Below are 12,160 nucleotides of genomic sequence, written 5' to 3'. Positions count from 1 at the left end.
TGTCAGGCCTGGTGCACCGGGCGATCCAGAGCAAGCTGCCGACCAGCGACTGGAAACTCCGAATCGTGGGCTCTCTCTTGGCGCTGACACTCGGCAGCAGCTGTAGCTCTTGGGGCTCGGCGTCATTGGCCTCTTCGCCGATGGGTGTCTTGACGCCGTTCGCGTCCGCCAGCCCGAACTGCTCCAGCAGCTCCTCGATGGCGGCTTGTTGGTCTTGGCTGTAGCCGTCCTCCTCGTCAAGGTGCACGCGCATCCCGAGGAACTTGTTTACCTTGCCCAAATCCTTGATGGACAGGATGTTCATGGCCACGAAGAAGTCCTCGACCAGGTCCGGTTTGGACGCGGTGACCAGCAGGTCGTCCACGTACACGCCCACGATGGTCATATCGTTGCCGTCGCGCTTGTGGTAGAGACACATGTCTGTGATGCAGCGCGTAAAGCCCAGCTCCACCAACCTGGCGTGAAGCAGCTGGCTCCACAGCCTTCCGGCCTGCTTGAGGCCGTACAGCGACTTCTTCAACCGTAGCGCGAGTTTCTTGTAGCTGTTCACGCCGCACGCGCGCAGCACCTCCTCGGGCACGACCATGCCTTTGGGAATGGCCATGTAGATCACCAAGTGCTGCTCCTTCTCGGCCTTCACGTACGCGTTGGGGATGTCCCCATGCCTGGCCGGCACGCGCCAGCGCCGCGCGAATACCAGGATCACTTTGACGGTGCTCAGCTCTATGACTGCGGCGAACGTGAGGTTGTAGTCGATGCCGTACAGCTTCTCGTTGCCGCAGGCCACCAGGCGGGCCTTGAAACGCTCGATGGCGCCGTCGGCATCGGTCTTGGTCTTGAAGACCCACTTCGTGTGCAGCACGTGGCTGCCGACTGGCGGCACCTCGACCGTCCACACACCGTTTTCCTCTAGCGCCTTCAGCTCTTCTACCATCGCCATGGTCCACTCGCCCTTTAGCGGGCTCTTCATGGCCTCCCAGTAGTTCTTCGGGTCGGCCCCCCGCACGCTGTTCACCACGTCGGGGGTCGCCACACCTTCGCTGTCGCCGCTGTTCGCCAGTGACGCCGCCTTCCGCGAGGCCGACCGCGTCTGGTACATCTTGCACGTCCAGCGGCTCTTCGCCTGGCCTTTGCCCTTGGTCTTCGCGGCCGCTGCCGCGCTCTGTGGGTCCACGCTGGTCTCTTCCTCCTTCGTCTCCTCCAAGTCCTGGAGGTGTACGCGCCTGAGCTGCTCGTTCTGGATGGCCGTGAGCGTCTCCACGTTCCGCACGTGTTGCGTCACCGCGACCACCCTGTCCTTGGGGAGGTACACTTTGTATCCCTTCATCTCGTCGCTCTTGCCGATGATCAGGGCCCGCTTGCCGCGGTCGCCCAACGACTTGTTCTTGGCGTCACGGTGTACTGTGCACGGCGACCCGAAAGCCACGATGTCGCTGATGTCGGGCGTGCGCTTGGTGAGCATCTGCAGCGGTGACTTGGCCCCTGGGTTGCCCTTGCTCGGGCTCCGGTTCAGAATGTACGCGGCGTACTCTGCGGAGTCGCCCCAGAAGCTCAGTGGCAGCCCGCACGCGAACACCATGCTCCGCACCATGTTCATGATGGTGCGGTGCATGCGCTCGGCCTTGCCGTTGCTGGCCTGGTTCCTGGGCTCGCTGATCTGGCGCGCGATGCCGGTCTGCTCGCAGAAGATGTCCAGGGGCTTGTACTCTCCTCCGCCGTCCGTGCGCAGGACGTGGGTGCGGCAGTTGGACTGGCGCTCAAAGAAAGCCATGAAGTGCTTGAACTTCAGCGCCGCCACATCCTTGGTCTTGGCCAGGAAGATGCGGCAGTAGTTCGTCCGGTGGTCGACGAAGTTGACCATGTAGCGGTTCCCCCGCCTGTCCCTGGGCGTTACGGGCCCCTTCAGATCCGAGCAGATCACGCCGCCGATGACGTCGGTGGGCGAGTTGGCGCCCGTGTCCTTGCGCGACTGCACGTTCTTGGTCTGCTTGCCCTGCGCGCAGGTCAGGCAGTTGTCGCGCTTGTGGTCCGTGAGAGCGATCCCCGAGGCCGGGTCCTTCGCGATCTTCACGATGGTGTCGTAGTTTAGGTGGCCGAGTCTGCGGTGGAACTCCATAAGCGTCCCAGTCTGCACGTCTGATTCGACACCTTCCTGGGCCTCCGCCAACGCAGCCATCAGCACGTCTCCGGCGCTGCGACCGCTCTCTTGGTGTGTGGTGTGCACCACCAGCACGTTGTTGCGCCGGTGCACGTCCAACACCGCGGACCCCTTGTCTGACGTCGCCGCTATCACGCGATGCGGGCCTCGGTACTCCATCCTGAAGCCCTTCTTCTCCAGCAAGCCGTACGAGATTATGTTCCTAATGAGGTTATCGGCGTACTGCACGTCGAGCAACTTCACCTTGGTTTTCCTGCCCATGGCCGTGGTCTCCAGCATCACGCTGCCACACTTCGTTACCTTCAGAGTTCCGCCGTCCGCGGCGACGCACTGGCTCTCAAAGTCCTCCGCGTCCTCGAGCAGGTTCACGTCGTTCACGAGGTGCCTGCTCGACCCCGTGTCCAGGATCCAGTGGCCCTTGTCCGACTCGTTGTTGCCCACCATGAGCACGTAGTCCGCGTCGCCGCCCTGGCCCTGGTTCCCCCTCTTCTTCCTCGACGGGCACGCGGCCTTCAAGTGGCCCTGCTTGCCGCACCCGAAGCACTTGCGGGTGTCCACCCGCTCCTCGTGGACGTCATTAACGACGTCTTGGCCGATGTGCTTCGTGCGGAGCTGGATCTCCGTCGACTGGGCGAAGTGGGCCAGCTCCTCCGCCTGTCGGAGGTAGTCCGTTCGGCTGAGGTTCAGCCGCGACAGCATTGACACGCGCATCCCAGGCTCGGCGTAGTGGACGATGTTGTCCAGCACCAGATTCTCTGCACCTCCGCACGCCTCGCTGACCGCCACCAAGTACAGGTAGTGCTCGGTCCAGCTGCGCTTGGCGCTCTTGGGGGCGGTGAAGATCTTCATGCTCTGCGCCGGGGTAATCTTAGTGGCGAACGTGTGCAGCAGCCGCTGCATCGCGTGCTCCAGCGTCGGGCTCTCCCGCCAACAGCCCTCAACCTGCTGGTTGTAGTACCTCTCGGCCATGCCGGTGAGGTGGTGGCCGAGGACGTCCACCTTGATCTCCTCGGACCACTGGAACCCGCTCGCGCGCTCCGCGAAGCCAATCTGCCGCACGAAGCGCGTCCTCCAGGAGAGGAACCCGCTCCCAAGGCCCTTGTAGAGCTCCTTCCTATCGAAGGACCGGATGGCGAGCTTGCGCTGCCGCGTGTCAGGCACGCGCATGAAGCCGTTCATAGGCATGGCTGGCGGCTGCATGGGCTGCCTGTAGACCGGCGGCGGCACGAAGTGCTGCGGCAAGGCCGGCCGCGGCGCTTGCGCCATCTCGACGTTTGCAGCCGCCTCTTGGCCGTGCCCGTTCTGCTTTGCGCCGAAGTACGTGCCGGGCGACACGAGCTAGTCGCGCGGCGGCGGGGTCTTGTCCAACGCGCGCCGGTCCATGGGCCTCCCGAGTCCGATCGCCGACTCAAAAACGCTCGACTCGTGCGAGGGGCGCCTGTGGTGCTCCTCCTGCCGCAGCTCGGAGGCCTCCAGGCGCTCCAAGCGCTCCGCGACGCCCATGAGGAGGCCCAGCAGCTTCTCCTGCGGGTCTTCCGACTTGGGCGGATCTTTGACTGCCTCACTACCCCCGTACTGGCCGTCGTCGTCATCCTTGGCGACCTTGGCCTTCGGGGTTGTCGGAGCGGAGCTCCTGCCGACCTTGTGCGTTGTTCTTGGGCTCATAACCTGAAAGCAGGTAATGCAGTGTTGGTCAGCTTGTATATTGAGAAGTGAGAGAAGATTTCTAGCTACTCGTGGCACCTTACCTGTTCATCTCACATCCAACCGTGCTGTCCCGGACTCACCATCCAGGTGGAGCGGCGGCCGAAAACGGTCACTGAACCGCGGTTACACGTGGGGTACATATGGACTGCGTGTGGGTTACATGCAAGCCGCACCTGGGTTCCTGGCGCATTTCCAGCAGTACCCCTGCCACCGAATCACACGAGCAAATGAACATCAGTGCTGGTGCCATCAAATCCATCACACGCGCCCATGAGAACGGGCCCAGCATGTATCGGTCCTTTCGGTACGGGATGCGAGACTTGATCTTCTGCAGGTCGTACTTGCGAGGGCCATATTATACCCGATCGAGAAGCTGTACCGACGCATCGATGAATTGCGCGCTCATCGTCGAATGAGGTGAATATTCTGAGCTAGCAATTATATGCAGAGAATCGAACAATTGAAAACTGCTAGCAAGTCGTTGGGTGCTACAGGGATGCCCTGGCTATACTTGGGTGTTATTTGAGAAAATGCAGTGTTGAGTCCCTAAACGGACGGTGTTTATGGTATTTACGTGTCTGTAACCCTTAAATGCGCCTCGTTTGTATGCATGATACTTAGAATTTGTTTCGAAAATGTCGCCAGTACTACAGTCAACTTTTAAACAACACGACACATTATTCGTGCACAATAAGATGTCATGAATAAACTAAACAATAAGCAAGGTACTTTATGGAAGAAAAATTAAAAGTGGTGCGGTACTACTACTTTAGTACCTACAGTTTGTTAGTAAAATTCACGTCTATATCTCCATAAAAATTTAATTAACGCTCCTCATCAGCACTCAGTCATTTCTCGTGCATAACACCTCTTGTTATTAAGTTGCTGCTAAAAAAACACTATTTTTGCATTGTCTCTGGTTAGCCTTTCCCAGCCTACGAGTAGCCCTAGTACTGTATTTTTTACGGTAATAATTAAGGGTGTGGCCGTTGTATTCTGTTATTTAAAAAATACGTACAAGATTTAATTCCATGGACCCATGACGCGTTGTACAGCTCGCCCCTGTCGCCCAAGCTAACATGCTAAGACCCTGTCAAATTTGACAAGTAATAACCTGAGGTGAGGCTGTTTGACTTTAAGCCGCTGCAGTCATTAATTTGCCGTCAACGAAGTACTTCTCCGGTCCAAAAAATAATTAACAGTTAGGTTTTTCTATAAAAAACCTCGCATGTGTGATTGGTCAATGTCCATTTTGAAATGGGTATGATTAGTTAAAATGAGTTCGTATGAGGATTTGTATGCACACGGATTGAGAGTAATTGACGCGAAAATGGATTCAATTGATTTTAGTGATATACCACTAGATTAAGCTCAGTTTGCGCTTTTTCTAGTATATGTTTAATTTTAATTCTGATTATTTTTGACGTCAAAGCGAAAAAAAGCTCCACCCCTCCGTAAAGTGATAGTTCCAATGGTCAGGCATTGGCAAAATTGGCGGGAAAATTGTTCATATGAAAAATTGTGCTGACGCTACGCTTTTAAACTAGCTCAACCACCCTTCTGTTGGAGCTGTACGACCGAAGTTATCTTCGATTTAAAGAACTCTTAATTCTTTTTCGGACCAGACAAGTAAGCAGTTCAAGCGATACTCGGCCATTTTTGCTGGTAAGTTCTTAATTGTGAATTCATACCATGCTGTCCAATCCGATCATGCGAACTGACGAGAAAGACTCTGAATGGGTGCAGCGGATGGAGGTGAGGGGTATATAGAATCCCGGGATTGCGATCGACTGGGCGGACGATGCGGCGTTGCATGCTTGTCTGGGAGTTGGGAGAGGATTTTGTTTTGATGTTCTTAATTATTTTCTATGTCGTGTCATTTTGGATTCTTTATTTGACAATTTAGTTTTTTTGTAGCAGTGGTATTGATTATATGTCAAGGGGCTTTATTTTATGCTGCTAGAAATGCGCGTATTTCCGTGCACGGTTTTTCGATTTTTGGGGTGATTAAATAGTGTAGTTTCTAGACAAAATATGGATTATATATGCAGCTGCAGATCTCCTCCTTAAAGTGCTTCTACATATGTCCAAGGTTGTATCCCGAGTACTTAATCGCTCTTGTCCGTTTTCAACCCCCAACCTGCTGGCGTCCTCGTACTGCCCGTATTCGATGTTCCAGTATCATTTATCACCTCTCGTGAAAGGCGTCTTAGCTTTCCCAACGCTAGCGAAATATGCTTCTTCGCCCTCGTTATTATTTCCAGTTGATGGCACTACCAGGTTAGCCACCAAACACGTACTGCGACTTTCGAGGTCTGTCACGATCCAGGCACCTTGTCTTCTTTTGAGGTCCCCCAAGTGTCTTCCAAGCCGGTAGATTTCGTAGTTTGACCTGTAGGGCTAATGAGTCTACGAGATGTACACACATCAATACGTGAGCACAGAGCCAGCCCGTTTGGTAGAATTGCTCACAGTCGCATTCGAGCTTTCTGCAAATCATTTTGATATCGTAGGGATTTTACGAAGGATTGTTCGAATAGTGCTCGAACGAAATTCGCTCTAAGACTTTCATGGCACGAATTGATAGATAGCACAGCTACAACTTTGTACCTTTTCGTTTTTCGTGAGGTTACCACTCAGAGAAGCTTTGTACGCCTTGACTCGATTGCCGTTTAGTATATAACATGGAGGCTGCCATCGCGTACGACGTTGCAGTCCGCGTTGATAAATATTCCAGAATGTTGTTAGCCGCCCGTCTCGACTTTCTTCTGTGGGTTGGGTAGTGGTTATCGTCTTCGAAAAAACCAGAGCTATCAGCAAGTCTTGTGAAGTCACAGGCCGACGCATTGCGCATTTTAGGATCAGAACCTAAGTCCATATCACACTCAGCCAAGATTCTAGGCAATGCTTGGGCCAAAACGTGCTCCGTCTCTGCTCAATGATGGCTTACCGCTGTGGCCTTATTGTCCACCCACCAAAATGGAGATTACAAGTTCCATCCGCTAGACCAAGTCTATTCGAGCTTCTGTTGATGTAACGCTGGCCTAACTCTTGTCGAGGGGCAGCTCGGAGCAAACACCTGCATGTGAATTTAATCCCAACAGCAACGTCTACATTCTTTTGAAGAGCTGTAAAACAACCCAGTACGTGTTGAAAAATGAACGACTGCTGTCTTAAACCGCGATGCATCCGGTTTCCCGTCAAACTACAGGAATTGTTAAAATTGTTCAATTTCTGTGCACTCGAACTTGTAGCGTAGTTAAACACGTTTTTGGACCTTGAGTGCCCAGTAGAAATATAACGACCTGCGACAACAAAGGTTTTTGAATGCCGGATCTCTATTTCTCATCAGGGGCAACCATCGTGGTATGAATACCAGTTCGCAATTGAGCGTACACCCCGTTTCCAACTTTTCTGGTGTTCCCCACTGCTGTGCAGTCAAAGTGTATCCAGAATGGTAAAACACCCATTTCGTGCTACAGCAAAACGCGTTCACGCATTATTGATCGTGCCTCCTCCATTGTAGAGAGGCGCACGGTACGCGTCATGATAGATAAATCGCACTTGTCTTGCTTTCGCTGAGCCACCGTATTTTCTCATCGATCAGGCGATACAAGATTTATGTTTTACTCACTGTGCTTCCGTCTTCATAATCTCCATTGCTATTTCTGATGAGAAGGCTCTCTTTAAACGCTGAAGAGGGTGGACTCAGTGGACTGCGCATGATGGTACAGACTTGCATTTATGAAGTCCTTAAAACTAAGCTAGTAGTCCCTTACAAGAGTGTTAACGCCGCTGCTACCGCAATTAGTTATTTCAGCTTGTAGAAAGTATTAACCCTTTAGCTACCGAGCCGACCAAGAAGACCTTTCCACAAATCAATACAAATCATCATATGTTTTGCTCATAATTTCTAAACATTTGTTGGAAAATTATACGGTAGAGGTCCATATGGACCCCTACCATATTATGTCAGCTTTTGCAAATCATTTGACTCTATTATACCTAATTGCGGCTTATAAATTTTATGGTAGAGGTCTAACGGACCTCAAATTCGTCCAGTAGCTAGAGGGTTAATGACTGTCGATTATATAATGGAAAATCGTTTTAGCTCATAGAAAGTAGCTATCGATAATTCAAAAAATCCTCTTAAATATAATTAATCCCCTGAATATAAAGTAGCCTTTTTGCTCATAAAAAATCCCCTGGGAGTTGCCGGTACTCCTTTTCTACAGGATCAGATGCTGCTGCGTCTGGCATAGCATCCGTCGTTATTAATAGAGTTCTTCCACCATTTATGGCTTACCGAATATGGGCACGTCGCGCAGAAACCGCAATCTCCCCTAATCATGGCGTGATGGGCGTCTTTGAATGCTGGGAAGTGGGACGAGGAAAAAAGAATAAGCAGCAGAGTTTCGTGCCGTTCCTGTGAGGGTAAAGATTTTGATGTGGAAGTGGGACGAGGAAAACAAAACAAGCAGCAGAGTCTCGTGCCGTTCCTGTGAGGGTAATGATTCTGATGTGCTGTGGAGAGCAATGGAACGATGAAGCGCCCAGCAATAGGAACTTGATTCTGCTGACTTTGGTAATTTTGGACTTCGCTTAATTTTGAATAAGAAGAGAAACACGCGTGCTCCTTACTCTATGTCAAAGCTGCTCAAAATTAAAGTATTAGATCAAAACATTGGGATTATAAATTTATTTGTTTCGAGCCATTCTATTTTTTTCCAATTGTTTTGGAATTAAACTGAGGCGTCGTTCCTACATTGTGCATAATTAATCGTATTTGTCCCTTTCGAGTTGATTAGCCGCTCTTTAAAGAAAAAAAACCACACAAATTGACCCTTTGCCCATAAAAGCCCCTATCAAAATTGGCTCGGATGGATTATAATAGCTGTATTAGTTTTGGTCGAATCTGAGCTAATATTAATCGAACATTCTTATTTCCACAGCCTTGCTATATGTTATGTACAACGCGTTTCGGCCTCCTTTGTAAATAGTAACAGAGCACAGATCTAACGCACTCACACACAACTTGTTGGGTTAAAGGAAACTTTCGGACTGGCAGCAGTGCGGCGATTCCGCACTGGGCTGCCTTTCTGACCATCACTCTGCTAGCTAGTTCCAAAAGACGATGTAAAGAACTCATTCTGCTTCAACCTGAATGCGGTTTCCAACACGCCCTCCTCCGAAGTGAATCGGTCACTGATGAAGATGCTGCTTAGACAAACCGATCATGGCGCACAATGCCTCGAGTCGCTCGCCAGCCAGTGCCTTTGTCATTATGTCGGAAGGGTTCACCTCAGTTTTGACCTTTCACAAATCCACGGTTCGTTTAGCTACTTGGTCTCTGATGTAGAGCCAGCGTAGCTCGATGTGTCGCGTTCTGCGACTGTAGGTCGGGTTCGTCGCCATAACGTAGGCGGCCTGGTTGTCAATTCCCATGCGAAAATTGGTCTTCAAGTCTGGGAAAACTTGGATCAGCACGTTGCGTAATCCTTGGCCTTCCATACAAGCCTCGCACGCAGCTACGTACTCCGCCTCTGCGGTAGATTGAGCAACAATGCTCTGGCGCCTCGACGCCCAGGATATCGCTCCACCGGCCATACAGTGGACAAAACCTGTTATGCTTTTGCGTGTATCGGGGTCGTTCCCCCAATCCGAGTCACAGTAGCCGTCGATAATTAGTTCCTTGTCTTGCTCTGCTGCTTTGGCACGGGTGTACACTATCCCTTGGGTTTTGGTTCCGATTAGGTACCGCAGCACTCTCTTGGCAGCGCCAATGTGCTGCTGCGTAGGATTTTGAACGTAGCGACTGAGTTGTCCAACAGCAAACGCTAGGTCTGGGCGAGTGCAGGTCGTCAGGTACATTAGCGACCCTACCAGTTCACGATACGGAAAGTTCTTGCCGTTCGCGGCCACTTGCTTGCGCTGGTTTGTGTCAGTGTCCTTCACGGTAAGACGCAAAGTCGTCTCCATCGGGATCCTACTGGAATGCGCACCACTGAAGTGAAAGCGCTCAATAATCTCGTCACAATACTTGGTCTGGTGTATTTTGATGGAGTCTTCACTCTGTTCCACCTGCACGCCCAAATATGTGTTGAGTAGACCTTGGTCCTTCAAACCATAGTCCTTGTCCAGCTTCTCAAACATCTTCTTCTTAAATCCTTCACTCTTGGTCGCGCACAAGATGTCGTCGACGTAGAGGAGACCCATGGCAAACTCGCCATCTTTGTTGTAAAAGTAGAGGCATGGCTCAGTCTTGCACTGCTTGAACCCATAATTCACGAACCAACTATTCACTTCTGAATTCCACTCTCTTCCGGACTGGCGTAGTCCGTACAGTGCCTTGTTGATGATGTAAATCATCCCGCCATCCTCGCAAGGGTAGCCCTGGACTTCCTCCAAATACTGCTTTATTCCAAGCGCAGCATTGAGGTACGCTGTGTTTACGTCGCCCTGGTAGATCGCTAGATTTAGAATGATGCATACCGCAACAAACATTCTGAATGTCGCCATGCGTGCAACCGGTGAGAATGTGTCCGTGAAGTCGATTTCGAAACGTTGCTTATCTCCTCGGGCCACGACACGTGCTTTGAAGGTCACAATATATCCTAAATGATCGGTTTTCACGTCAAAAACCCACATAGTCTTGATAGCATGCTGTCCTGCTGGCATCTCTGTTCTTGAAATCTGCAACAGCTTGGACTTCAGTGAAGCTCCTTCCAGAAACTTGCTTGCTTTGATCTCATTGCCTCTCTGTAGTTTCGTGGTATCTTGATGTCACTTGCGCGCAGTCCACCTTTGCCACGGCGATCTACATGCAGTGCCTTGAAAGCTGAGTACACCGCAAAGTCTTCGTATCGCTCGGGTTTGCGAGTATTTGGAACTTCGCGCAGTCCTGGTCGTCGTGCTGCTGTTGCACGCTTCGCTCCGACCTTGGTACGCTTCCGGTCTTGCGCACGGCGAACTTCTTCATCTCTCGGATGCACCTTGCCCACTAGTAACTGCTGAGGAAACGCGAGAACACCACCTCCGGGTCCTGGTGGATCATCCATTTCATCACTCATGCCTTCATGGGCGGCTTCTATTTCGTCACTCGGGTCGAACAAGCAGTCGTAGCCGTTGCATTCGCTCTCCTCGCTATCATTTACCGGTGCTAAATCCGACACATGACTAACGTCCAGTCCATCATCTCTATCAAACTCATGCCCATCATGTTCATCAAATTCAGTCACCGACTCTGCGTCATTGTCACTTAGAGAATCTTCTTCTTCCATCTGAGAAACATCAGCCGTGCGATTATCGTTGTCGTCATCAACTTGAGAATCCTCATCAAATTGAGAATCATCTTCGTCATAACCTCCATCAGCACAATGCTCAACAATAGTTGTATTTTCGCCCTCCTGCGTATCTTCGAACGCATCATCGTAGTCTGGAAGCGAGTTGTTCTTTAGGATGTCCTCCCTTAATCGCTCGTCACGTTCACCCAGTGTACTTCTCGGCGTGTTGCTCGATGGCTGGTCGTACTTGGGTAGTACGCTGCTCTTCACAATATTGTCCCACAAAGCCTCTTGAGCAACATCAAGGCCGTCGCTTGTAGCCACACTCTCCATGTCTACATTACTATCAGCTCGCACGGAGTCTGTGTCACACTCAGCTTGTTGAGACGCTTCATCACTATCACTTTCTGCATCATCGAAAGCACCATCCTGCACAAACTCATCGAAAGTCTGCAGCCACTTGTTCACCTTCGACTTGAAGACACTCCCATAGCGGTCCTTGTACTTGATGTTTTCATTTACCTTCACATCTGCAACGAAGCCTTTCTGATGCTCGGTAGGGAAGTACACTTGGCAGCCAACAACATCTTCTTGATAGCCGATCAAAAAACCCACTTTGCAGTTCGCACTTAGTTTCTTGCGCATTGTGGCCGGTGTATGACAGTACACCAGAGATCCAAACGCGCGGATGTGATGAAGATCTGGCTTCGTACCGTACATCATCTCGTACGGGGTTCGCCCTGCTCCCTTACAGAAGACTCGATTCTTTAGATAGACCGCAGTCTGTAGAGCATGCGTCCAAAACGATCTCGGAAGCCCCGAGTCGTGCATCATAGTCTTGACCATGTTTATCAGTGTCTGATGTGTCCTCTCCACCAAGTTCAGCTGTGAAGATTTTGGACCAACCTTCGTGTGGACAATTCCTTTCTCAGCATACCAGCTCTCTATTGAGTTGTTGCAGAATTCCTTGCCTTTGTCCGTGAGAACTTGCTTCACTGGCCCAATGTTGGCA

This window comes from Phytophthora infestans, genomic scaffold (genome assembly GCF_000142945.1).
Source record: "Phytophthora infestans T30-4 supercont1.1 genomic scaffold, whole genome shotgun sequence".
NCBI lineage: Eukaryota > Oomycota > Peronosporomycetes > Peronosporales > Peronosporaceae > Phytophthora > Phytophthora infestans.
Note: the sequence above shows the minus strand (reverse complement) of the source record.